We start from the raw sequence: 23,287 nt of genomic DNA on the forward strand, positions 1-23,287 counted from the left end.
TGCTCCTGATCCCCACAGCCTGTCCTGTTTCCTTCATCCCTGCATTGCCAGGGACTTTCTGGGACAAGGGAGCTCTGCTCTGGGGATGGAGGGAGATCCAAGTGCCACCACTGGAGTGGGAACCACAACTCATCAGGTTTGTGTCCTTTGGGGGTCAGGAACTGGTGAGACTCAGAGGCACAGAAAGTTTCTCTTCATGGCCAACAGACCAGAGTTGAACAGGACACAATTTAATAACAATCACGCTCTTCTCTGAGCTATGTGCAACATCCTAGCAATGTCTGATGAGTCCACCATCCATAGGTGATTTCCATACTAAAAGTGATTTTAGGCAAATGTGGTTCTGTGATAGATATAAAGTGAATTAAGTTCTTGATTTGGGATACTCATTCTGGAGTGGGGGAAAAACAGCTCAAACAATTCCAGATTTGCAAAGCTGTCAGTGGTGGATGGAGAAGGGAGGTCAGGCTGCTTTTGGTGCTGAGGAAATGCTAAAACCAACCTGACTCATTTCATCTCCTCCTGGCCTGGCTGATCTCCCCTCTTTCCCCTTCCACCCACTGACTTTTGTCTTCCACCAGGCCCCCTGGTGAAGAGCCTGGCTCTGTGTTCTCCATCCCCTCCTTGCTGGCACTGCCAGGCTGGGATGAGGAGCCCCTCAGCCTTCCCTGCTCCGGGCTGGACAAGCCCAGATCCCTCAGCCTCGGCTCACAGCCCAAGGGCTCCAGCCCAACCTTGGAGGCCCTTCCCTAACCCTGCTCCAGCTGCCAGACATCTTTCCTGTCCTGGGGAACCCAACCCAGGCCACAGGGACCTGAATAATCCACGTCCTTGATGTCCTGGTCACACAGCCCTGGCCCCTTGTCCCCATGTCAGGCTCTGGGGTGGATCCTGTGGAACATCCTTTGGTGGAGGCTGTGGCTCCAGGGGGACTGGGGGGATACCAGGCGACAGGGACCCTGCTGGGCATGAACAGCATTGGACTTGTTGGGAGAAACTGTGAGGGGGAGCTGGGGTGGAGTGACCAACGCAGTGACCTCACAGAGCCCTCCTGGGATGTCACACAGCCCCTCTCTGATGTCTCAGCCTGCTCTGTGAGGTCACAGCCCAATCTCTAATGTCACACAGCTGGTTTCTGATGTCACAGCCAACTCTGCGATGTCACAGCCAGCTCTGTGATGTCACAGAGACTGTCTTTGATGCTGTAGCTGCTCGATGACCTCACATAACCCACTCTGTGATGTCATAGCCCACTCTGTGACCTCATGTCACCAGGTGATAAATTGTCTCCACCAGGTGAGCTGACACCTGGAGCTTGTTCTCCAAAACCCCAGGCCCATGGAAACCACACAATGCCCATTGTGGGAGAAGGGGAACTGGAAGTTCACCAGCCTCAGTGTCCTGCCAGCTCAGCCAGGCCCACAGGAACATTGGGGTCCACGACCACCAGGGACCACCAGAGAGACCCCCAGGACAGAAGAACACATGGGTAAAGGGGAGGGAAAATATGTTAATGACTTCGGGGAAATGATTATCAGATGTATGCTTAGTCCGGTACAATCAATGAATATGTTTGCAATATACAGAATATGAATAGAAACTTTCCTGCACTCAGCATGCTCGGCTTTGGGAGGAGCGATCCCCTGTGCATCCAGCTGAATAAAGAATGCAGCTTCTTAATGCTGCACTGGTGTTAAGGAGTTTTCTGTTTCACCGAATTTTTGGTAACACTCCACTCCCAAGGAAAGCTCTGTCTCCTGCTGTTCACAAACAGAGAAGGGCTGGTGGCAGATGTGGGGGTCGGAGGCTGCCTGGGGCACAGGGACCATGAAATAATCAAGTTTTCAATGACCTGTGAAAGAAGGAGGGGCAGCAACAAAACTTCCACACTGGAATTGGGAAGGGCAGACTTTGACCTATTTAGGATGTAGATATGGGGAGTACCAAATCAGGTACTGATTTTTTTTAATGGGAAACAGCCCTTAAAAACCATGGGGTCCAAGAAGGATGGACACAGTTCAAGACAGTGATCTTAAGGGGGAAGGAGCAGCCTGTCCAAGTGTGGCAAAAGATGAGGTGGTGAGGAAAATGACTGTCCTGGCTGCCCATGGAGCTTTTGTGGGAATTCAGGGGAAAGAAGAGGGTGCATTAACTTTGGACAGAAGGTCAGGGAATTTAGCAAGTGTTTAAGGATGTTGTTACATCATGCAGGAAAAAAAAAGGAAAGAGGTGAAATGTCAATAAGAGATTATTCTGGCCACTTCTGTGAAAAAAAATAAAAAATGTGTCTATGAATAAATTCATAGCAAAAAGTAGGATAAGGAGAACCTCTACACTTTATTTGATGCAATGGAAAACATAGTAACTAAACATAAAGAAAAGCCAAACTACTTAACAGTTTGTTTGTATCAATTTTCAATATATGGACAGGTTGTCCTCAGGACAAGTTTTCTCCTGAGCTGGTAGATGGGCACAGGGAGCAGAACAGCCCCCTGTAATCCAGGAGGAAGCAGCTGCTGACCTGCTGAGCCACTCAGACGCTCACAGGTGTATGGGATGTGATGGGATCCATCCTAGGAGGATGAGGGAGCTGGTGGATGAGCTCCCCAAGCTGCTCCCCATCATTTACCATCAGTCCTGGCTCACCAGGGAGGTCCCAGAGCACTGGAGGTGCCAGTGTGAGCCCATCCCCAGGCAGGGCTGGAAGAAGGTGCCCCACACGCCGCTGCCTTCCCGGGGCCACCCGGGCTCTGCTCCAGGCTCCTCTGGCCCCAAGCCCGGCGCTGAGGGAGCCCCGAGGCAGCCGGGCTCTGCCGCGGGGCGGCACCGCGGCTCGCCGGGCCCTCTGCTCCCTGCGGAGCCCGGCGCCTGCGGCTGCTGGCCGGGCCTCGGGGCTGTGTGGGCAGGGGGAGCGGCGCCCGGCCTAGGGAGCGCCCGGCCGAGGGGCAGGGCCCACACCAACCCTTCCCTTTGTGCCTGCTGCTCTCTCCAGCTGGCAGAGGACAGGAGCCGAGCGGCCGAGCTCCTGCGCCGGGCCCTGCCCTACCTGCAGAGCCCACAGGAGCCCCTGCGAGAGGCGGCCGTCAGGTTCATGGGTGAGCCAGCAGCCCGGCTCCTTCCCCGCCCCGCCGCAGCTCGGCCCCAGCCCCGCCTGCTGCCCCGGCAGCAGCATCCCAGCGCGGCCATCTGGAGCCCCGCCTGGCCTCGGCGCTGCCACCGCCCTCTGGCAGCCGTGCCCTTGGGCGGCAGGATGCGGCAGGGGCCCGGGCTGAGCCCTGCCGGGCCAGGAGGCCGTGTGGCCTCAGGGCTGGCAGCGCCCGTGTGCGGCAGCTGTGGCTCTCCAGCCAGCTCACGCTCTCTGTTCCCAAGGGATCGCCGGGCGCTGCCTGAGAGGACAGCAGCAAGAGTTCCGGATCCTCTGCAGGGGTGAGTGAGGCCAGCGGGCTCTCAGCGGGGGCTGCCGCTGGCAGCTGCCTTCCCTGGCCCGGCGTGCACCAAGGGCAGCGTGGGCTGAGCACACAGACCTTTCGGGGGCCTGTGGCAGATTCGTGGCCAGCACCTTCCAGCTCGCCCTTCTTGTCTCCTGCTTCCTCCAGGCCATGGCAAGAGCTGCCTGGCATGGACGTGGCAGGAGGGTGTCCCCATGTTTCTGCAGACACAGGCTCTGACGGTGGCTCTGTTCCTCTCTCTCGCAGCCCTTCAGGACATGGCGAATGACGCCAGCCCCGCCATCTCATGCCTGGCCCTTCAAACTCATTACATCAATTTAGCTGTGCAGGCCATTCCCTCCTCCCGACTCCAGAATGTGCAAGATCAACTCCGCCGGCTCTGGAAGTCACGGCCTTTCCCGTGTCGCCGGGGCTGGCTGTCCTGCTGCAGCGCTGTGGAGAACTGATCCGCCAGGCTGCGTCTGCTGGGGCCACCTGAGCCTACGGGGACCAACCCCCATGTTAATTCAAGGAGGACAATTAGAGAACATCATGTTAAAATTAATGCGGACAATTAGAGAACACAATGTTAATTTCAGGAGGACAATTAGAGAACACCATGCTAAATTAATGAGGACAATTAGGGAACGGCATGTTAATTTCAGGAGCACAATTAGAGAACACCATGTTAAATTTCAGGAGGACAATTAAAAAACACCATGTTAATTTAAGGAGCACAATTAGAGAACATCATGTTAAAATTAATGAGGACAATTAGAGAGCACTTTGTTAATTTCAGGAGGACGATTAGAGAACACCACGTTAAATTCAGGAGGACAATTAGAGAACACCACATTAAATATAACAAAGACGATTAGAGATCACCATGTTAGTTTCAGGAGCACAATTAGAGAACACCATGTTAATTTAACGAAGATAATTAGAGAATACCATGTTAATTTAAGGAGGACAATTAGAGAGCTCTGTGTTAAAATTAACAAAGACAATTAGAGAACACAATGTTAATTTCAGGAGGACAATTAGGGAACACCATGTTAAATATAACAAAGACAATTAGAGATCACCATGTTAATTTCAGGAGGACAATTAGAGAATAGCATGTTACAATTAAGGAGCACAATTAGAGAATACCATGTTAATTTAAGGAGGTCAATTAGAGAACGCCATGTTAATTTAACGAAGACAATTAGAGAATACCATGGTAATTTAAGGAGGACAATTAGAGAATATGATGTTAAAAATAATGAGGACTATTAGAGAATACCATGTTAATTTAGTGAGTACAATTAGAGAATACCATGTTAATTTCAGGAGGACAATTAGAGAACGCCATGTTAAAATTAACAAGGACAGTTAGGGAACACCATCTTAATTTCAGGAGCACAATTAGAGATCACCGTGTTAATTTCAGGAGGACATACTAAAATGTCATCAGAGGCTGTGAAACAGCAGGGTGGAGACACAAGAATAAATAAAATAAAATAAAGTAAAACAAAACAAAATAAATAAAATTAAAGAATTTAAAAAATAAAGTAAAATAAAATAAAATAAAATATAAAAATGAAATAATAAATCCTGACCCTCAGGATGTCTCTGAGCCAGAGAGTGAAGGGGTCAGGCGAAGGAGCTCCCAAAACATCAGAAATTTGAAAGAATGTTTGAGTAGTGTGAAAATCGCCGCTATATGATTGGCGTTTGGCAAATATTAAAATGAATACTGAATATGATATGTGTTATGTTGGAGAGATATGCAGTATTCATCTCTTAAATTTGGCTGTATTAACATTTTTTAAATTTGGCTGTATGAATCTCTTTTTCATTTTAATAGTGCTGTATTAATCTCTTTTAAATTTTGCTTATTAATGTCTTAAATTTGGCGATATTAATGTCTTACATTTTTCCTTTATTAATCTCTTTTAAGTTAAGTTTTTCCTGTATTAATCTCTTTTATGTTTTGCTGTATTAATCTCTTAAATTTGGCTGCATTAATCTCTTTTAAATTTCTCCTGTATTAATCCCTTTAATTAGGTGGTATTAATCTCTTTTCAGTTTTGCTGTATTAATCTCTTTTAAATTTTTCCTGTATTAATCTCCTTTAAGTTTTGCTGTACTAATCTTTTAAATTTGGCTGTATTAATCTCTTTTATTTACCTCTTTTACACTTTTCTTGTATTAATCTCTTTTAAATTTTTCCTGTATTAATCTCTTTTAAATAGTGCTGTATTAATTCTTAATTTTGGCCGTATTCATCTCATTTAAGTTTTCCTGTATTAATTTCTTCTAAATTTTTCCTGTATAAATCTCTTTTAAGTTTTGCTGTTTTAATCTCTTTTCAGTTTTTCCTGTATTAATCTCTTAAATTTGGCTTTATTAATATCTTTTAAATTTTTCCTGTATTAATATATTTTGAGTTTTGCTGCATTAATCTCTTTTAAATTTTGCTGTAGTAGTCTCTTTTAAATAGTGCTGTATTAAGTCTCTTAAATTTTGCTGCATTAATTTTGTTTAAATTTTTCCTGTATTAATATCTTCTATATTTTTCCTGTATTCATCTAAGTTTTCCTATGTTAATCTCTTTTCAGTTTTTTCATATTAATCTCTTTGAAATTTTTCCTGTATTCATCTCTTTTAAGCTTCCCTGTATTAATCTCTTTTCAGTTTTCCATATTAATATCTTTTAAGTTTTTCCTCTATTAATCTCATTTAATTATTCCTGTATTAATATTTTAAATTTTTCCTGCATTCATCTCTTTTAAGTTTGTCCTGTATTAATCTCTTTTCAGTTTTCCTGTATTAATATATTTTAAGTTTTTCCTGCATTAATCTCTTTTAATTTTTTCCTGTATTAATCTCTTCTAAATTTTTCCTGTATTAATCTCTTTTAAGTTTTGCTGCATTAATCTGTCCTAGGGTGACGTTATGGTGTTTGTATCTCCAATCGTGGGTTCTGTTTACGTTTGATATTATGTTCTGTGCTTTCAGAACTGACTCTGAAAGTGAAGGTTTGTTTTGCCGTGTTATCATCTGGTTCACCTCCCCCCATGGTCTGCTGTCTAGAAAAGGCTGGTGCTGGCTGACTGGCTTTTGCTTTGCTTGCTTGCTTTGCTTGCTTCTGCTTTTGCCTTTGCTTCCTAGTTAGGTTAGCTAAGCAGTCCAATTCTTTCCCTGGACTGTTGCTTTTTTCCTTTCCTCTTTCTGAATATCATCCAACTTGCTCTGGACTGGGATCTGGGAAACACCAAGGAACACCAGGAGCCTGCATTTTGTGATCTGCAGCAGCCATCCCCAGTGCTGGAGAGCAATCCCCAGTGCCCAGACCCAGGCGATCACTCCCAGGAAAGACCTTCTGGATTTGTTCATCTCTTCAGAGTGGTGAAAGAGTTTTGTTGTCATCTTGTGTTGTTAATTGTTTTGGTGCTGGGGAGTGCTTTGTTGTTGAATAAACAGGTTCTTTTCCACTTCTCTCTCAGAGGAAATTTTTCCCTGAACCAGGTGGGTGGGGAGGGGCCGTGGGGGTTTGTTTCCTGGGGGCTCCTTTCAGAGGGTTTCCCCCAAATTTGCCCTAAACTAAAACAGTGCATTAGAAATGCCAGGGATTTCAAACACCCACAACCACTCCTGACTGTGGCAGCTGCAGCTGGGTGAACAAATACAAGGAATTCCCTCAGCTCAGTTCTTCAGATGGGCAAATTGTAAACAGCAGAGCTGAAAAGATTTTTGGTGTTTCCAAGTTCATTTAATTGGAGATCACCCAGCATTCTCAGTTGCCTCTCACTGCTCAAGAAGAAGGAATCCTCCTGAGCCCTGCTCTCGATTCCTGCAAAACCAAGAGCCCAGGTGAGGGGAATGTAGAGAAGTGTTCTTAAAAGGAGACACCCTAAATGTTCCATTGCTATGAGATATGCAATATATTTTGCTCATGGAAGTGTGGCCTGACTCAGTGCTGTATTTTTCTCCTCAGGAGATAATAATTTCCTGAGGCAGAAATGTCCAACAGCAGCTCCATCAGCCACTTCCTCCTGCTGGCACTGGCAGACACGCGGCAGCTGCAGCTCCTGCACTTCTGCCTCTTCCTGGGATCTCCCTGGCTGCCCTCCTGGGCAACAGCCTCACCATCAGCGCCGTAGCCTGCGGCCACCACCTGCACACGCCCATGTTCTTCTTCCTGCTCAACCTGGCCCTCAGCGACCTGGGCTCCATCTGCACCACTGTCCCCAAAGCCATGCACAATTCCCTCTGGGACACCAGCACCATCTCCTACTCAGGATGTGCTGCACAGCTGCTTCTGTTTGTCTTTTTCATTTCAGCAGAGGTTTCCCTTCTCACTGTCATGTGCTACGACCGCTACGTGTCCATCTGCAAACCCCTGCACTACGGGACCCTCCTGGGCAGCAGAGCTTGTGCCCACATGGCAGCAGCTGCCTGGGCCAGTGCCTTTCTCAATGCTCTGCTGCTCACAGCCAATACATTTTCCCTGTCCCTGTGCCATGGCAATGCCCTGGGCCAGTTCTTCTGTGAAATCCCCCAGATCCTCAAGATCTCCTGCTCCAAATCCCACCTCAGGGAACTTGGGCTCATTGCTGTTAGTGTGTGTTTGGCATTTGGTTGTTTTGTGTTCATTGTTTTCTCCTATGTGCAGATCTTCAGGGCTGTGCTGAGGATCCCCTCTGAGCAGGGACGGCACAAAGCCTTTTCCACCTGCTTCCCTCACCTTGCCGTGGTCTCTGTTTATCGGCACTGGTGTATTTACCTACCTAAAGCCCCCCTCGATGTCCTCCCCATCCCTGGATCTGGCCCTGTCAGTTCTGTACTCAGTGGTGTCTCCAGCCTTGAACCCCCTCATCTACAGCCTGAGGAACCAGGAGCTCAAAGCTGCAGTGTGGAGACTGATGACTGGTTGCTTTCAGGAATATTAAACTGCTGGCCAATTTCTGCAGATCACTTGTAATAAAAGTCATCTTTGATACTTCTTGTTGGTTTAATTTTGGAGGTTCTTTTTCTTTCTTTTACATTTTAATGTTTTCCACATTAGAAAGAAATGTCATTGTGCCATTTATCCTTTTGTTTCTCTTAACCTTCCCTGTGCCCACAGACTGTGTCAATGAGGGGCTGCACTCTCGGTGGCTTTCAAGGAACTCAAGGATCTCCCAGCAGTTTTCTGCAGAGATGCCCTTTTGTTGCCTTCTCTGGAGCTCCAGCAGCAATGTCTGTGTGCAGAGCTGGGGGCAGATCAGTGCTGGCACAGCAGCTCTGCTCCTGCTGGCCACACCATTCCTGATCCAGGCCAGGAGCCATTGGCCTTCTTGGCCACCTGGGCACACGGCTGGCTCATGTCCAGCCTGCTGTCCATCAGTCCCTGCAGGTCCCTTTCTGCCTGGCTGCTGTCCAGCCTCTCTGTCCCCAGCCTGTAGCACTGCAGGGGTTTTTGTGGCCAAAGTGCAGGTCCTAGCACTTGGACTTGTTAAACCTCACCTTGTTGGGTTTGGGCCCTGGATCCAGCCTGTCCAGGGCCCTGTGCAGAGCCCTCCTACCCTCCAGCAGATCAACAGTCACACCCAGCTTGGTGTCATCTGCAAAGATGTCCTTGGTTCCATGTGTCCCCTCAGTGTCACAAATTCCCTTTGGTTGCACCAGGCCCTGCACTGTCACACTGGTCTCCTTGGTTCCATGGGGCCCCAAAATGTGACAATGGACTCCTTGGTTCCATGGGGCTTCACAGTGTCACAATGTTCTCGTTGGTGCCGCAGTTTCACAGTGGCCCCTCGGTTCCATGGGGCCCCAGGATGTCACAAAGGCCCCATGGTCACATGAGGTCCCACACTGTCACAACGCTCTCTGTGCTTCCACAAGTCCCCTCAGTGTCACAATGGATTCCTTGTTTCCACGAGGCCACACAGTGTCACAAGGGCCTTCCAGATTCCTGGAGGCCCCAGAGTGTCACAGTGGCCCCTTGGTTACACAAGGTCCTGCAGTGTCACAATGTCCCCTGGGTTCCATGAGGCCCCGCAGTGTCAGAAGGGCCCCTTGGTTCCCCTGGGCCCTGGACTCTCCCAATGCTCTCTTTGGTTTCTCAGTGTCACAGTGGTGAAACCCCTCGGTTACACGAGGCCCCGCAGTGTCACAATGGCCTCTGTGGTTCCACCAGGACCCAGTGTCACGGGGACTCCCTGGTTCCATTGGGCCCCAGAGCACCACAATGGAGCCCTGGTTCTATGGGGCTGCACAGTGTCACCATGGTCCTCTTAGTTCCACCAGGCCCTGCAGGGTCACAATGGCTCCAGAGTGTCCCAATCAACACAGAATGACAGAATCAAATAGGCTGGAAAAGACCTTTGGGATCATCAGGTCCAACCAATGCCCTAATACCGCCTTGTCACCCAGACCATGCCACTGAGTGCCACTGGAGAGGGACAGTGACTCTGCCACCTCCCCCCTGGCCTGCCCATTCCAGTGCCCACTCACCCTTTCTGTGAAGAACTTCTTCCTCTTATCCAGCCTAAACCTCCCCTGGTGCAGCTGAAGGCTGTGTCTTCTTGTGCTGCCCTCCAGCAGATCCACACTCACACCCAGCTTGGTGTCACCTGCAAATTTGGGGATGGTGGGCTCGATCCCCTCACCCAGATCATCGGTGAAGATGTTAAACAGGACTGGGCCCAACACAGATCCCTGGGGACAGCACCAGGGACTGGACACCAGCTGGGTGCAGCACCATCCCCACCCCTCTCCGGGCCCAGCCTCCAGCCAGCTCTTCCATCTCCCAGCCAGGAGGGAACCTGCCCAAGCCGTGGGCTGCAGCTTTTCCAGGGAATGCTGTCAGAGACAGTATCCAAGGCTTTGCTGGAGTCCAGATGGACACATCCACATCCTTTCCCACATCCACAGGTGGGTCACCTGGTTATAAAAGCAGATCAGGGTGCTCAGGCAGGACCTGCCCCACTAAATCCACGCTGGCTGGCTCTGACCCCTCGGCCATCCTGTGGGTGCCCTGTGGTGGCACTCAAGGTGATCTGTTCCATAACCTTGCTGGGCACCGAGGTCAGGCTGACAGGCCTGGAGTTCCCCAGATCCTCCTTCCAGCCCTTCTTGGGATGGGCTCACACTGGCACCTCCAGTGCTCTGGGACCTCCCTGGTGAGCCAGGACTGATGGTAAATGATGGGGAGCAGCTTGGGGAGCTCATCCACCAGCTCCCTCACCCCCCTAGGCTTGATTCCATCCCATACACCTGTGAGAATCTGAGTGATTCAGCTCATCACCAACTGCTTCCTCCTGGATCACAGGGGGCTGTGCTGCTCCCTGTCCCCATCTACCAGCTCAGGAGAAAACTTGTCCTGAGGACAACCTGTGTACTTGTTGAAAATTGAGACAAACAAGGTGTAAAATCGTTTAGCTTTTTTCTTCTCTTTAATTACTTTATCTTTAGTTCCCTGTGTAGGAGCTGAGCTTGTGACCCCTTTATCTTTAGTTGTATTCTCCACTGCATCCAATAAAGAATAGAGATTCTCCTTCTCCTTGCCTTTGCTACAAAATTTTATGTAAAACTTTTTTTTTTTTTTACAGAAATCAACAGGTTAAGTTCTATTTGAGCTTTTACCTCTCTAATTGTCTTTCTGCATAGCCTAAGGGCATTGTAAAACACTTCCTGTGTTGCCACTCCTTTTTTCCTCTGAGTTCCCAGGAAAACTGTATGGGCAGCCAGGACAGTAATTTTCATCACTAGCCCATCTTTTGCCACACTGGAATAGGCAGCTCCTTCCCCGTTAAGACAGCTTTCTTGAAATATGTTCATCCTTCCTAAACCCCTTCTTTTTAAGGGCAGCTTTTGTTTAAAATATCAGTACCTGATTCAGTACTCCCCAAATCAGAATCCTAAAAAGGCCAAAGTCTGCCCTTCCTAATTCCAGTGTAGAAGATTTGTTGCTGCCCTCTGCAGAGCTTCCTGCCCTCCAGCTCAGCCACAATCCCACACACCAGCTTGGTGTCACCTGGGAACTGACCAAGGCTGCCCTCTATCCCCTTGTCCAGATCAGCAATAAAGAGATGTAAATGGCCGGGCAAAAGTCTCCAGTTCTGGGGATGACCCTGGATGTGACTCCATTCCTCAGCTGCTCTGAGTGCCAGGGCTTGGATGGGGGAAATGGTGGGGTGGGGGTATGGAGGAAGTATTTTTGATTGTCAGCTGTGAAAAGCTTTGATTTTCATATCTATTCAGACTGCATTAGGAGGTGCTGGGGATCAATAGCAACTGGACATTGCTGATCTCAATCTATCAACAGGAAAAGAAAATTTAACAAGAGAAAACCATTATCTTGGCATTGTTTTCAATATAGTAGATTCATCTTGAATAAACTTTTGAAATCTGTCTAATTAACCACAGAAGAATTGAAGAGTTGAATTATTCCCATGGGCTTGTCTTGTTTGGGTGTTGTGAACAACTGTTTATGAGCTTTTCTCTCTGAATTCCTGAACAGAAGAGCTCAAGGAAGAAGAGGCCTGTGGAGTAGTAAAATTCATCAGCAACTTCCAAGGTGCTGAGGATCCATCCCCATCAGCGCAGGAATGAACAGAAATGGGCACAGCTTTGTGGCTGCCCCAGCTCTGGGATGGGCCCTGGGCCTGGAGCAGGAGCAGCTCTGGAGGGCCCCAAGGCCGGGGCTCTTGTGCTGGCCTGGGCAGGTGGGATGGCAGGAGGGGCTGCAGAGCTCTCAGCACCTCAGCCAGAGGGGAGCAGGGCACCCAGGGAGCTCCTTTGGCCTTGGCCAGGCCCGTTCCCCCATGGTGGGGCTGAGTCCTGGCTGAGCTGCAGCTGCTGCTGTGCCCTTGGCAGGGGCTGAGGCCGTGGGGCAGTGCCCAGAGCAGCCTGGCCTGAGCAGAGCTGTGGGGCCAGAGCCGGCTGGGCTGTGCTGGGGAGAGGCCCTTGGTGCTGCCCAGAGCTCAGGGCAGCTGGCAGAGCTTGCAGGGAGCTGGGCTGGGCTGGGAGAGCCTGGCACAGGAACCATCAGTGTCCATCTCAGCCTGGCTGAGCGGGCAGGGGCAGGACTCAGCCCAGGCCTTGTGGGGCAGGGCCAGCACCTGGGCAAGGCACTGAAAACAGGCAAGAGCCCGAGAGAGGAGGCTGCTCTGTGCCCTTGGGGGCATGGACAGAGCAGGGAGGGGCCCAGGACAATTGTCAGCGCCAGCCTCTGTCTGTGCCAGCCCTTGGCAGCCCTGGCTGCTGAGCCCAGCTCTGCCCTGGGCTGAGTTTGGCTGTGGCCCAGCTCCATCCTCCTGCGGGGCTCAGGGCCTGTTCCCAGCCATGGCCAGCCCTGGCCGGCCTCTCTGCTGGCCCCGAGGCTGGCAGAGCCCGGGGCAGGGCTGTCTGTGCAGCCCCACAGGTGCCACGGGCTCTGCAGGAGCTGGCAGAGGCTGCCCAGCAGGGACACCATGGGGCACAGAGCCCCAAGGCTGCCCAGGGCCCCACGACACAGGGGCCGTTCCCAGCCGCAATGCTCCTGTCCTGGGCTGGGCTGCACAGGGGCTGTGGCACCATGGCTGGGCCGGCACAGGGCCACAAAGGGGCCACGCAGCCGCTGCCGGGGCTGGCAGCAAGGCCGGGCACAGACAAGGAATTGCTGAGCATGGCCTGCGCTGGCCAGGGCTGCCTGTGCCAAAGGCAGAGCTCAGCTGCCCTTGGCGGCTGCAGGAACACTCAGGAGCCCAAAGAGCCTCCATGGCTGTGCTGGAGACCAAGGCTGGAGCAGGGAAATGCAGGGCTGCTGTGCCATGGGGAGGGCATGGAATTCCAGCACACACCTCAGCTCTCTGATGGTCCTGGCACCGTGCTGGGCCCTGTTTCAGACTGGAGCAGAGCAGATGTTGATGGCACAGGAGCCCTGCGGGGCTGGCAGGGACCTGCAGCTTGCAAGGTGCTCTGCTCTCCCTCAGCTCCTCTCTGAGAGATCCAGTCCCAGCTCGGCACCTCAGGGCACAAGTGGCACTGCCTGTTCATGGGCACACAGCTGATGTCTGCCTGGAAAGGGGCACAGGTGTTAATACGTGTACATTTCATATTATACAGGGACTTTTTATTATCTGGGTCACTTACACTACTTTTAAGAAAGACCAATGTTTTCCCTCTAGGAACAGGAATTTCTTGGAAGTGTATTGATGGGAGAAGAAGAAATATTGATCTTTCCATCCTCTTGAGTCACCAATATTCTGTTTATTGCATCATCTCCCTCTTCCTTCAGGTGTTTCCAGCTCTCCTGTTTAAATGGCCATGTCTAAGGAAATCTGTTCACTAGACCAGCTCAATCTATGTCCTTCCTGTTGCTCCCAGATTTCCTCTTCTAGGTGCTCTCTCGTCATTCAAGGTCCTCTCAACTGACTGGCTTCATGCTTTGAGCGTCACAGAGTTGTGCAGTCTTTCTGAAATTCAAATAAATATCACATTATTCAACACCTTACTTACATTTATATCTATCACAGAATTACCTTTTATGTCTTTGTCTAAAACTGCTCCTGTGCAGAAATTCCTTGGGGATAGGGGACATGTCAGATGCTGCGTGGACATCACAGAGAGTTGAGGGAAGAGCTGTGATTGTTTTTAAACTGTTCAAATGTTCAACTTGTGTTTGTTGGCAAGAAACCTTTCTGTGCCTCTGAGTGTCACCAGTCCTGAGCCCAAAGGACACAAACCTGATGAATTGTGGTTCCCACTGCAGGGGCACTTGGACCTTGGCTCTGCACAGGAGAGCTCTTCATCCACTTTCCCTCTTTTCCTCCCTCTGGGCATGGAGGGAGCTCCTGACTTCAGCCTGTGACTCGTGTGTGCAAAGAGCAAATCTGGGCAGAATTGGGGCAGGGAGGGTTTTGGGGGACCTTGGGATCTGTGCTGGGCACAGAAGGTGTTTTCCATTGCTCTGAGACTGTCTGCTGTGCAAAGTGGATTTAATATCCAGCAGAGGAATGACTTTTGCATTTGATGGAGCTATGCCTTCCCTTGGCTTTGTTGGCTGGCAATAAATGAACATCCCTCTGTGTCTGGGGCACCTCCTTCTCCAAGGAAAGCAGGTGGGAGTTGGAGCCATGGAGCTGAAACCTGCAGGTGCAGCCTGGGCTGGAGGGAGCTCAGATTTGCACAAGGCTGCTCTGAGTGCCAGGGCTGGGGTGGGGGAAATGGTGGGGTGGGGGTAGGAACAGTGTCCGATGGATTGTCAGCCACAAAGGGTCTTGATTTTCATATCTATTCAAGCTGCATGAGGAGGTACTTGGATTCAGTGTCCATTGGAGATTGCACATATCAATGTATTCATAGGGGAAAAAAACCTAAACAGGACCTAAAAAAATGGTTTCTTGCTGCCTGTTTCAATAAAATACATTCACTTCAACTACACTACTGGAATCTACCTAATTAACCCCAAAAGATTTGAAAACTTAACTCAAATTATTCCCAGGGCTTCGCTTATTAAGGTGTTCTGAATGTTAATGAGCTCTGAGGCACTGAATTCCTGAACTGAAGATCTGAAGGCTGGAGAAGCCTCTGGAGCAGTAAAATTCAGCAGCAGCCTCCAAGTTGCTGAGGATGTCAGCAGCCCCCACTGAGGCCATCCCTGCCCAGAGACCCTGGGGGAATGGGCAGACAAGGAGAGCGTCCCTGGGGCTGGGGCAGCAGAACTCAGAGGCACCAGCGGCTCCAGCTGGGAAATGGAGTGTGGGATGGGGCTGTGAAAGCCCTGCCTGGGCTGTGCCAAGCAGGACACACAAGCCCTGAACCCCATCCACTAAAAAACTCTCTCAAGGAGACATTTAAAAGGAATTACAATCTTTTGTGTCCTCTGAGTTGGATGCACTGGAGAAATACCAACAAGAGATTCTCAGGAACTCAAAACAACACAACAGCTTTTGCTGGGAACTTTAGGAAATCAGAGAAACTTTGGCAAAAGATTTAATTTGATATTCAATCTGCAGAAAACACTTCTCAAAGCATTACCTTGGCCCATTCAACTTCACAAACACTACGCCTGTTCAATTTTAAGTTAATCAAAATTTGCAAGAGGACAGAAATAGAAGAAGTAGACACAGAAAGAGAGGAAAAATAAGACTTAGGGAAGCACACACACAGCTACCAACTCCTGGATTCCAGTGGGGTTCAGATGGAAATTCCAAGAGGAGATAGGGTCAAGATGTGTGCTTGCCTTGTGTTCAGCCTTCAATACCCCTTGGTCTTCCTGGGCCCTTCCCCCAGGTGGGACTTGGGTTCATTTGGTCACTCAGGAGCTGGGCTGGGGCTCCAGAGGTGGCTGTGGAGCATTGCCTGTGCTGTGCCAGGGCCTGGCAGACACTGCTGGGCTGGGATAGAGGCTCTGGGGGGATTGGGGTTCCAGGGCAGGGCAGTGCTGGGGTTCCAGGGCAGGGCAAGGCTGGACCTGCCCCTTCCTCCCCCACACATGAAATGTTTCCAGCCAACAATCTCCTCCAGTCTGTCACAACAGGCAACCTTGGAGGTGGAACACCAATTGTGGCCATGGGCACCTGCAGGAAAAGGACAGTTCTTTTCCATAGGAAGGAAAGCACAGACCCCAGTGTTTGGAAGGCAGACGAGAGCCTCACTAGGCCAAGGCCAGAAGCACTTGTCAAGAATGGCAGTTTTTATCTGGAGGCAGCCTTTGGATATAGGGAATTTTTGAGACAGAATCCCACTTTTGCCCATGGGGACCTGGAGAAGCAGTTCTTTCCCAAAATAAGGCAAGCATGGAGCCTTCCCCAGTGTTTTGAGGACAGATGGGAGTTGACCCTGATGAAACCATTGCCAACCAGATTTGTCCTGCCAATATTCCTACAGGAACAATCGCTGGATACAAGAAAATTTGGAAGGAAAATCCCAATTCTGTCCATGGGCGCCTGGAGGAGAAGGAGAGTTCTTTTCCACAGGAAGGAAAGAACGGCGCGCCAGTGTTTCAGTAGGTGAGAAGAGACCCTAAATATGCCAAGGTCAGCTGGACCAGTCAGGCAGTCCATGGGAGGCCAAACCAGCCAGACATGTTCCGTGTTCCTTTGGTTCCATGGGGCTCTGTGTCACAATTGCACTTTGATTACAAGAAGACATACAGTGTCACAATGGACCTTTATATCTATGGGGTCCCACAATGTCACAATAGCTCCTGGGTTCCATGAGGCCCTTTAGTTTCACAATGGTTCCAAAGGTTCCATGAGGCCCTGCAGTGTCCCAGTGGTTCCCCAGGCCTCACATGACAGGTGTCTTCTCTGTTCCATGAGCCCTGTAGGGTCACAATGGACCTTTGGACCCTGCTGGTTTGCAGTGTCACAGTGGTCTCCTTTGGCTCCACAGTGTCACAATGGACGACTGATGACACGAGGCCCTGCGATGTCACAATGGACCTTTGGTCCCATGCAGCCCTGCAGTGCCACAAAGGCCTCTTGGTTTCATGAGGCCCCACAGTGTCACAATGGTCCCTTGGTTCTGTGGGGACCCCCAGGGTCACAGTGGTCTCACTGGTTCCATGAGGCCTCACAGTGTCACAGTGCTTTGCTTATTCCATGGGGCCTCATAGTGTCACAATGGTCTCCATGATCCCATGAGTCCCCTCAGTGTCACAATGGTCTCCTTGCTTCCATGGTGCCCCACAGTGTCACAATGGTCCCTTGGTCTCACAGACCCCACAGTGTCACAATGGTCCCTTGGTCTCAGGCCCCACAGTGTCACAATGGTCCCTTGGTCTCACAGGCCCCACAGTGTCACAATGGTCCCTTGGTTCCATGGTTCCTGTGCTGGTGCAGTCCCCCCTCCCATTCTCAGGCCGCCCTGCCAGCTGAGAAACGCTCGCTGGGCCTCGGCCTTGGCCAGCAGCCCCTGGGCTCAGCTCCTCTGGAGCTCATCACAAACCCTGTCTGCTCCAGGCACTGCTGCTGCCCAACCATCTCCTGGGTGCTTCAGGAGCAGCCCTGGGAACTGTTTGTGTTCCCTCAGTGGCACAACATCCCTGTTCTCACCCTGCCAAAGAAAGCTGCTGATGCCAAGTGCGGCCAGGGTGAAACATGGCTGGGACTGAAGCCCCTCTCTTGGGGCCCTACAAACAGCGCTCCAAAAGGAGCCCTTGGAGCTCTCCTGGGCCAGTGACTCCGGGCCAATCCCCCCACTCCTCAAGGCTCAACCCTTCCCCGCTGGGAAGATGCCAAAGCATTCACAGGGAGCATTTCCCTGCCCTCAGGGGAATTTCTCACAGGTGCCCTGCACTGACTCTCTGTGTCTGTGTGCACACAGGTGTGCCTGTGCTGGGGAAATGTGGCAGAAATGCTGCTCTCTGAGGGGTCTGAGTGCCTTGGGTAGCTGAGCCAGTCAGGCCTGTAAGTAAGGTTAAATCAAATGGTCTAAGTGACACTGTAGTCCCCTTGATTCCATGAGGCCCTGCCATGCTCTAATGGCCCCTTGGTTCCAGTGCGTCCCAAAGTGTCAGAACAGTCTCCATTGTTCCATGAGGCCCCACAAGGTCACTGTGGTCCCCTTGGTTCCACAGGGCCCCACAGTCTAACAATGGACTCTTGGCTCCATGAGGTGCCACGCTGTGTCACAATGGACTTGGGGTTCCATGAGCTTTCCTACTGCCATAAACAGTCTCCCTGGTTCCACAGTGTCACCATGGTCCATTTGTTCCATGAGATTCCATAGCAGAACCTTGGTTCCATGGCCACCTTGGTTCTGTGTGACCTTGCAGTGTCACAATGGACCTGTGGTTCCACGAGGCCTTGCTGTGTCACAATGGCCCCTTGGTTCCAAGAGGTTTCTCAGGGTCACAATGGTCTCCTTGGATCCGTGGTATCAAAAATCACAAAGGCAAATGCATATTGCCAAGGGTTGAAACACAGCAGACAGGGAAGATGTGAAAAGTGAGTTTGTAAAGGCCTTTTAATTCACAGCTCCCACTGTGAGCTTTGGGGCTCACAGATGGACAGAGATGGTTCTGCTCACCCTTCTGTCCAAAGGGGGGGTAACACACGCTGCTGCAGGTGCTTGGGTTGGTCTCTGCAGGTCCAGGTGGATGCCAAACCTGCTCTTCACAGCCTTCTCCCTTGCCCTGCCCCTCTGCCAAGTGCAGCGGGCCTCAAGGACTGAAAGGAGCACAGAGAGCCAAAGGGGGACACTTGCACCTGCCTCACTGGGAGCTCCCTGGGAAGCACTTTCCTTGAGAAGCAAGCCCCTGTCCTCCAAATGCATTTCCCCAAATGTGCAGCTTTTCTGCTCAACACCAACACACCCTTAAGAAATGCTGGCAAGGCTGAAGGACTTCATGTCCTTTCAGGACAGGCACTCCAGCTCTAGCTCCTATTCCCCCAAGTGCCTTTCCAGGTGGAGGCTCAGACGTGCAGCCCCAGGCCCTCTACAAACACAAGCTGCTCAGTGCCTCTTCACCTGCCTCAACTCCTGCCTGCGCCCACGGCACCAAGACCAGGCTGTTCCCAGCCAGAGCCCAGAGCCCTGCTCCCGCAGGACGCTCTTGCCAGCACCTTCCAGGCCTCTCTGCTGTGCACACAGCGCTTTTCATGCCCGCTCCCAACAGGCTCTGGAAGGCAGAGCACAGCCTGGCTGCCTCTGCCACCAGCACAGCCCAAACACAGGCGGAGGAAGAAGCAGCAGGGGCTGTTTTGCGGCCATGCCCAAGAGAGACTGGAAGGGTGCCCTCCCTCTGCTCTCACTTGCTTGGCTTTCTGACTGGCTCTGAGCCTGAGGCTGCCATTCCTCACTTGTGGGGACCAGAACCACAGCCGGGATCCCGGCACTGCCTGACAGCGCTCCGGGCACTGGCAGGGTCGCGCGTCCCAGTCTGGGGCACCGCGCTGCTGCTTCCTTTGCCCTCAGGCACACCCAAAGCTCCCTGCTAAGCCCGGATGGTCGCTGGTTCTGCCCTCTCCCTGATCCTGTGCAGGGATGGAGCACAGCTGAGCCTTCAGGAAGCTATTCCTGAAAACTTCCAGCATTCCAAGCTCCTTTGCCCTCTGTGGAAGCTTGCCATGGAATCCCTCACAGCTGCCTTCAGAGCATACTCAGCTTGGCTCTTCCAAATTCCAGGGGCTCCAGGCTGCTCAGGAAGATCTGCAACTCCACAGAGTTGTGGAACTGCACCTTCAGCACAGGCACCTCTCCAGCCTGATCTGCCCTCGTTCTGTGTGTGTGTGCACTGAACACGGCGTGGAAGAGAACAGCAGCAGGGGCCTGTGTGTCCCAGGGCCCGGGATTTGTGCCGCTTCAGCTCCACAGGGATGCAGGTAAGGGGGAGAAACCAAACTCTTTATTAATGGAAGGGAAAGGGAAGGGATGAGATGGGGGCCAAAAAAAGGGAATGGGCAGCGTTTGAGGGCTGGAGGGAGGGAGCTGTCAACAGGGAGGGGGAAGGCAGCAGCTATGGGAGCTTGCAGCAGGCACAGCTGTGGCCAGCATCAGGTGTGCCCGGAGCTCCAGTGACGTTGAGTCCTGGTGCTCTCTTCACTGTCTCCTGGTACTCTGCTTGGGAGCCTGGTTCTCTGAATCCAGCAGATGACCTTAGTCCTGCACATCTTTGTTCAAAAACTGCCTGAATTTCCAGGTTAGTGGAGGATGGGCTGTCATCTTCGCTCATGGCCTGAAGGGCTGGAAGACAGATAAACTACCACAGTCAGAGACCAGGGGCTGTGAGACACCACAGAGATCTGTGTGACATCACAGGGGCTGTGTGACATCACAGATCCTGTGTGACATCACAGAACCTGTGAGACATCACAGAGAGCTGTGTGATATCACAGATATCTCAGTGTGACATCACAGAGATGTCAGTGTGACATCCCAGGAGGTTGTGTGACATCATAGAGATGTCAGTTTGACATCACAGAGAATCCGTGTGACATCACAGAGATGTCAGTGTGATATCACAAAAAGCAGTGTGACATCACAGAGAGCTATGTGACATCACAGGGATGTCTGTGTGACATCATAGAGACATCCGTGTGATGTCACAGAGAGCTGTGTGACATCACAAGAAGCTGTGTGACATCACAGAGATGTCTGTGTGACAACACAAAGATAACAGTGTGGCATCACAGAGATAAGAGTGTGACATCACAGAGATAAGAGTGTGACATCACAAAGAACTGTATTACATCACAGAGATGTCAGTGTGACATCACAGAGGGCTGTGTGACATCACAGAGATGTCCGTGTAACATCACAGAGGGCTGTGTTACATCACAGAGATGTCGGTGTGATATCACAGAGAGCTGTGTTACATCACAGAGATGTCCGTGTGACATCACAGAGACCTGTGTGACATCACAGAGGGCTGTATTATCTTGCACCTTCTGGAAGATGGAGTATCGCCCACTCTGTATTGCCCGGAGCACATGCAATGTTTGAAGTGCCAGCTCTGACATGGCACTACTGACATCCTCTGTCAGGCATTCAAGGGCTGCAAGAGAGAGGAACAGAGCCACGGTCAGATCCCGACTCTGCGGGGAGCCGAGGGGAGCCCCCCCTGCCAGGGCCATCCCAGCCGGCTCTTGCCATGGCCGGGAGGGATCAGGGACCAAGGGGATCAGCCCGAAGCTGCTGGCCACGCATCCCCCAGGTGTCCCTGAAATCTCCGTGTGCTCTACCTAGGAGAGCAGAGCTCTCCACAGCCGGGGCAGGGCTTGCAGCTCACCCCGGCAGCCCCCGCTGGCAGCCCACTGCCCTGTCTCACCATTGCAGATCAGCTGGAGCTTTTCCTGCTGTCCCCTCAAGCTCCTCCCGGCCGTCCCTGGGAACACAGAGCCTGTCAGGCCCAGCGGCACAGCTCCCTGCCAGCGGCGCTGCCAGCCCTGTGCCCACACGCCCTCCTGGCCTGGCTCGTGGCTCACCCATGAACCTGACGGCGCCTCTCGCAGGGGCTCCTGTGGGCTCTGCAGGTAGGGCAGGGCCCGGCGCAGGTGCTCGGCCACGCTGCTGCTGTCCTCTGCCAGCTGCAGAGAGCGGCAGGAGGGAAGGGTTGGCCCCGCAGCCCCGCCGGGCCGGGGCTCCATGGGCACCCGGCTCGGGCCGCAGGAGCCTGGAGCAGAGCCCGCGCGGCCTCGGGCTGCAGCAGCGGGCAGGGGCACAGCTGCCAGCCCGCACACCGAGCACCGCGCTCAGGGGGCTTCTCCAGGCTGGGGCTGCGGCTTCCCGGCCCTCCTTACCAGGCACTCGGTGAACTTCCACAGCTCCTGGTTCTTCACCAGCTTTTCAAGATCCCTCCTCGTCAGGAACTCGGCCGCACAAAGCAGCGTTTCCCGAGAAGCCTGGAGAGCAGCAGAGACGCGGAGATGGCCCCACAGCCCAGGGCGCAGGACCCGTCCCTGTGCCAGGGCCTGGAGGAGGCTGCAGCCTGCGAGGTGCCAGGGCAGGGGCAGCCCAGCCCCTGCCAGGGGAACAGCAGCAGCTGCCGAGTCCTCACCTCTGCCACTCGCTGGTTCTCATCATGGCAGTGGAAGGAGAGTGGCAGCAGGCTCTGGCGCACGTGTGTCTTCAGAGCCTCTTTTTCTTTTTCCTGTGGAAAAGTCATCAATGTTCAGAAGAGGAGTATGGAGAGCAGCTGCACTTGGCTATTGTCCTGTATGAAGGGAAGAAAAAGAGACCTCAGCATTGGCTGCATGGGGCTCAGCTTGGTGCAGGCCTGCAAATCCACAGGGCACAAAGTGTCTGGGCAGCAGCCAGTGGCTGTGGCTGGGGGCAGTGAGCCTTACGTGGTCAAGGAGTGGCAGGAGCGCCTCAACCAGCTGCAGTGTGATGGGGCTGGCTATCAGCATGTCCTTGTCCAAGATGATAAAGTTGAGGAGCATGGCTGTCATGCTAACTATCTCTCCATCTGCATCCCACAGGAGCTCCACAAGACTTTCAGTCAGGCTCCACATTTTTTCTCTCTGTGAGGAACACAAGTTTGTGAAATGCCATCCTGCTGCTGCAGGGCCTAGAGGCCAAAGGGCTGTTCCAAAGCACTTGGGCAGCTGAAGCGGGAGGCAGGAGAGCTGGGAGCAGCTGGCCCAGCGCCCAAAGCCCAGCCAAGCCCAAGCGACTGCATTCCTGAGCGCAGGCTCTGCCCCTGCCCCTTCTCACCATCGAGGGATCCTTGATGAGCTTGAGAAGGGCCCTGAGCACCAGGTGACGCCTCTCCTTGCACTCGCTCCTCAGGTGCCTTAACAAGATTTGCAGGACTCTGTCAGCACCGCGTTCACTCAATTCCAGGCACTCGAGGACCTGAAAGGCACAGGGCAGTGACAGGGGAGCGGCCGGCAGGAGCCCAGAACCGCACAGGGCCGGGCCCAGGCAGCAGCACAGGGCGCGGGCTCCGTCCCAGGCACTGCGGCCAAGAGAGGGCAGAGAGCCGGGAGGCAGCTGAGCGAGGCAGCGCTGGCCTTCAGGCTCACCTCCACAAGGAACGCCAGGGAGGGCAGCTCCCAGCGTGGCTCCTGTGTGCTGAGCAGCCGGAGCAGGTAGCGAGCGATCCGAGAGCACAAGGGGATGGAGACACAGGACATCTCCCTGGCAGGAGACAAAGTAACCAAGGCTGTGGGCCAGGGGGACAAACCTCTCCCAGGACTGACTCACAGAGGTCTGGTCTTTCCCCAGCATCCTGCAAGGGCCCCTGGGCTATTTGGGAGGTGGCTCCTTGTGGGCACCCTCCTCTCCCAGCCTTTTTCAGTCTGCTTGGCTGTCCCTCGGTGACAAGGCCCTCTGGCCCATGACCACAGGGACTGTATGGGGCACCCCAGGCACAGAGCACAAATGTCAGAGGCAGCAGTGTGAAGGGGGTCTCGCCTGGCCAGCAGACCCACTGCATAGTGGTGGGTGTCAGCACA

General features: G+C 52.4%; 2 protein-coding genes and 1 long non-coding RNA gene across 3 annotated transcripts in view; 2 read left to right on the forward strand and 1 right to left on the reverse strand.

Moving 5' to 3' along the window:
• Positions 1-23,287, reverse strand: part of LOC105760508 (uncharacterized) — a 483,916-nt gene that overhangs the window by 195,339 nt on the left and 265,290 nt on the right. The window lies entirely within an intron of this gene.
• The window catches only part of LOC140681225 (uncharacterized), a 77,945-nt gene that overhangs the window by 26,015 nt on the left and 28,643 nt on the right, over positions 1-23,287 (forward strand). The window lies entirely within an intron of this gene.
• Positions 3,083-4,968, forward strand: LOC121468925 (uncharacterized). Its single transcript, XR_012052488.1, has 2 exons — positions 3,083-3,426; positions 3,696-4,968. It is a non-coding gene; the product is annotated as an uncharacterized lncRNA (long non-coding RNA).

This window comes from Taeniopygia guttata, chromosome 33 (genome assembly GCF_048771995.1).
Source record: "Taeniopygia guttata chromosome 33, bTaeGut7.mat, whole genome shotgun sequence".
Lineage (NCBI taxonomy): Eukaryota > Metazoa > Chordata > Aves > Passeriformes > Estrildidae > Taeniopygia > Taeniopygia guttata.